Source organism: Oryctolagus cuniculus, chromosome 7 (genome assembly GCF_051225735.1).
Source record: "Oryctolagus cuniculus isolate XC-2025 breed Fujian yellow rabbit chromosome 7, ASM5122573v1, whole genome shotgun sequence".
Classification (NCBI taxonomy): domain Eukaryota; kingdom Metazoa; phylum Chordata; class Mammalia; order Lagomorpha; family Leporidae; genus Oryctolagus; species Oryctolagus cuniculus.
This window is the reverse complement of record NC_142873.1, coordinates 17,290,920-17,295,495: the sequence shown is the minus strand read 5'-3', so window position 1 is coordinate 17,295,495 and position 4,576 is coordinate 17,290,920. Positions and strand designations below refer to the sequence as shown.

At 41.6% G+C, this 4,576-nt stretch overlaps 1 pseudogene; it reads left to right on the top strand.

The window, feature by feature from the left end:
* Positions 1 to 2,048: 2,048 nt before the first annotated feature.
* Positions 2,049 to 2,795, top strand: LOC103350008 (nucleoporin SEH1 pseudogene; annotated as a pseudogene).
* Positions 2,796 to 4,576: the final 1,781 nt, after the last annotated feature.

The window sequence follows — 4,576 nt, the reverse complement described above, 5'->3', positions numbered from 1 at the left end:
ACAGAAACAGAAATATGGCTCACCAGAGGACTGAGTGCTGGTCGATCTTGTGCAGATTGTCAGTTATGCCAAAAGCCTTGAAGAATGCGCACTGCCAAGTAGGAAAACAGCCCTCAGTACTGCAGGATTCTCTAGTGGGAAGGACATGTCTGTCCTTGGGTGCACTAACAGAAGCTCTGCCCTCTGTTAAACGTGGGCATAACCACTTGCAGAACCAGTCATAGGGTTCATTCACCTTGTGTCGGGACAGAATCTTTGACAGCTGTTTGAATTGTTATCAAGCTGCATTTCTGTATATTTTTTGAAGACTATTAAATTACACATTTTGTAACGAGACTGATTCACTGAAATAAGTCACTGTATAGAAAGAAAAATAAATTTTGGTGTTACAACCATATGGTTTATGGGGCCAGTGCTGTGATGCAGTGGGCTAAGTCTCCTCCTGTGGCACTGGCATCTCATATGCACACCAGTTCATGTCCCAGCTGCCTCTCTTCCAATTCAGCTTTCTGCTATGGCCTGGGAGGACAGTAGAAGATGGCCTAAGACCTTGGGCCCCTGCACCCCCATGGGAGAGCCGGAGGAAGCTCCTGGATCCTGGCTTCATATTGATTCAGCTCTGACTGAGCTCTCATTTGGGGAGTGAACCAGGGGAAGGAAGACCTCTCTCTGTGTCTGTAACTTTGCCTCTCAAATAAATAAATAAAATATTTTCATTTTAAGAAAAAAAAGGACAGTGACAGCCAACTGCAGACTCATCCACGGGCCCTTCCAATGCAGCATGGGTGGGAATTTGGTCACTATCTGTTATCTCTCCCAGACTATTCACAGAAAGGAAATAAATGCGAAATTCCAGGTCATTGCTTTGGAAAAGAGAATACTTTATGCAATCAATTCACAAAATAAACTTACATTTGCATATTCAATTCTGTTATAAAAACACTGTTATCCATGTAAATTATTAATATATTTGCAAAATCACCATCTTAGTCTGAGGAAAGCAAGCTAATCAATTCTCAAGTCATTTCCAAAGCCTTAAAGTCCAGGTCATTTGAGTAACCAGGAAGAATAGAGTCAGATAGGGACCATTTTAAATGTGTGCCCAGAGAATTGTTGGATATTTACATTGTGCATATCTCATTTATATCTTACATTATACCCTGTAATTATGAGAGGCCTTAGCTAGAGGTCTTCACTATTTTTTAAAATCATTTACATTAGTCAGTAGTAATTCAAGTAGATATAATCTCCAATAAACTGAGTTTGATTTCCTGAGCAAAGATGTACATGTGTGCATCTGTGTGTCTGTGTGTGTATCTTGTATCTCTGTGCGTCTTTGTGTCTGATACTGTTAAGAAGTCAATAATAGGCAAAGATACTGAGAATCTTGTTCTCACTGAGTATCTACACATTCTTTCTGATCTGCCTCCACTGAAGCCAGGAATCTCTCCTTTGAGCATTTGACACTCAAAAACCATTACTATGCCAATCAGGAAAACTGATATGAAGAACAGGCCACTCAATGAAACAGGGCACAAACTCCAAAGAGATTGCTACCTTCTGAGATGCTCAATATCAGTCTTTTCTCTCCACATGTTCAAAGACTCACAGCCTCTAAGTCAGGTGTTTTGTAGTTCAGGGATATGGCTCAGGTGTCATCACATGCCATAAAAGTGAGACTAGGAGGTGAGTTGTGTAGGAAGCTAGGAAGAAAGCCTGCAACTCATGGATGCTCTCTTAACCAGGTCTGCTCCTCCTGAGTGCCTGTCTCTCTCAACACCTGTGATGTATCTCACTGTGGAGAAGGAAGGCAGTGTCCCCTCATCTCCATCCGCATTGACCCATAGACTCCTGATGTGTTGTGGAGCTGTCCATCTCAACTGTATCCTGTAGACCTGTATGTGACTATGTCAGTGCCTTACATGCGAAAGAGGCATTATCATAAATTCTAGAGCAACAGGCATAAGAACACATTAATCTGAGGGTCACTAAGCAATCAGTTCACACTTTTAAGGATGTTTTCATAGAGGCAGGGACTTGGCGCAAGCATGTGCCATAGTTGTATTTCTTGGAACCCTTTAAGCTCTTGTGCTCACTCTCCCAGGAGAGCTGTAGGGAGTGATGACAATAGTCCAAATGCAATGGCCACAGTTCAGATTTTTGAATATAATGAAAATACCAGGAAATATGCAAAAGCTGAAACTCTTATGACAGTCACTGATCCTGTTCATGATATTGCATTTGCTCCAAACTTGGGAAGATCTTTCCATATTCTAGCAATAGCAACCAAAGATGTGAGGATTTTTACACTAAAACCTGTGAGGAAAGAACTTACTTCATCTGGTGGACCAACAAAATTTGAAATCCATATAGCAGCTCAGTTTAATAATCACAATTCTCAGGTCTGGAGAGTGAGCTGGAATATAATAGGAACAGTGCTAGCATCTTCAGGAGATGATGGCTGTGTACGATTGTGGATAGCTAATTATATAGACAATTGGAAGTGCACTGGTATTTTGAAAGGTAATGGGAGCCTAGTCAATGGGAGTTCTCAGCAGGGAAATGTGAATCCTTCCCTAGGTTCAAATATTCCAAATCTTCAAAATGCACTAAATGGATCTTCTGCTGGCAGAAAGCACAGCTGAGTACAAGCTAACTGGAGTGACTTTGTTGTTTTGCTGCTTGTTGCATGCACACAGGAATGGAACGCAAACTCCTTTTCCCCTTCCCCAGTGCCGTTTGACCTCTCCCAAGATACACCAGCAGCCTGCTTGCTACTAACCACAGTCCAAAAGGCCTTTAAAAACACAGTGGATATCAATTTGTTTGTACTAGTCAGTTTATTGACACTACTTGAAACTTTTGAGATATAAATGGAGAGGCTTTTTGTTCAGACATTGTCAGCAAAACAATTTTTTGAAATGTTCTTGAAACTAACTTGGCTTAAAAATTAGAAAAATCCTTACTATCCTTCTGAGTGTGGGGAGGAAGGAAAATACCATTTTACTCCCTTTGGAGAATGTAGGCATGTTTCTTTTGTTTTCAAAAATGCAAAAATGATGAATTTTTATAAGTTTAATTTGAAGATTGAATAAATATCTTTCATAAAGAAAACTTAGCAGTCATTTCTGATTACATCCCAAAACTGATTTTCAAATGATGCAGTTTTTTTTTTTTTTTTTGACAGGCAGAGTGGACAGTGAGAGAGAGAGAGACAGAGAGAAAGGTCTTCCTTTTGCCGTTGGTTTACCCTCCAATGGCCGCCACGGCTGGCGCGCTGCGGCCGGCGCACCACGCTGATCTGAAAGCAGGAGCCAGGTGCTTCTCCTGGTCTCCCATGGGGTGCAGGGCCCAAGCACTTGGGCCATCCTCCACTGCACTCCAGGGCCACAGCAGAGAGCTAGCCTGGAAGAGGGGCAAGCGGGAAAGAATCGGGCGCCCCGACCAGGACTAGAACCCGGTGTGCCCGCGCCACTAGGTGGAGGATTAGCCTATTGAGCCACGGTGCCGGCCTCAAGTGATGTAGTTTTGGCTGATCAGGGTTCATGCTAAAGGTAGGCTTTGCTACCAACACAGCAATTCAAACTTCCTGCTATTTTTGCGTCATATCTATGAGAAGAATTGCATTTAAAAAAGGAAAAGAAAATGAATATTAATAGAATAAATGGGGGGTACTTTAAGTGAAAGAGAAAAATGTTCTTGATGTCCTTAAACAAGGTTTGTCAGAAGTCAACCACAAACATTAGAAAGTTAAATACTAAAAGAATAATTTCCAACTTATTCTATGAGGTCAACATTTGATTAAACAACAACAAAAATGAACAGGGGCTGGCAATGTGGTATTGTAGCTAAAGCCTCTGCCTGTAGAGCCAGCATCCCATATGGAAACTGGTTTGAGTCTTGGCTGTTCCACTTCTGTTCCAGCTCCCTGCTAATGCACCTGGGAAAGCAGTGGAAGATGGCCCAAGTCCCTGGACCCCTGCACCCACGTGGGAGACCTGGAAGAAGCTCCTGGCTTCAGATCAGTGCAGCTCTGGTCATAGCAGTCATTTGAGGAGTGAACCAGCAGATGAAAGACCTCTCTCTCTTTCTCTCCCTCTCTCTCTAGCTCTACTTCTCTCTGTAATTCTTTCTTTCAAATAAATAGAATAATTCTTAAAAAAAGATTCTTAGGAAACAAGGAATAAAAAGATTTTCCTCAGTTTGAAAAAGGACAGGCTGAAAACCCTCTTGTCAATGTTGCATTTAATGGGGAAAGCTTGAGTGTTAAGATCAAGAACAAAAGAAGGCCACCTACTCTCACTATTCCTATTCAAGACTGTATTGAAGGTTGTAGCCTGCTTAGGAAGTCAAGAAACAAAGTGTCCAAACTGGAAAAGAAGAAGGAAAAAGCATCTTTATTTTCGGATGATATGCCCACATATGTAGACAATCCAATGAGATCTCAAACAAACAAAAACCTCACAAACTGTTGAAACTAATCAGGGAATTTTGCAAGATTACAGGAGGTAAGACCGATATACAACATTCAAGCATATTTCTACATATCAGCAACAAACAATTGGAGGGTGGAAAT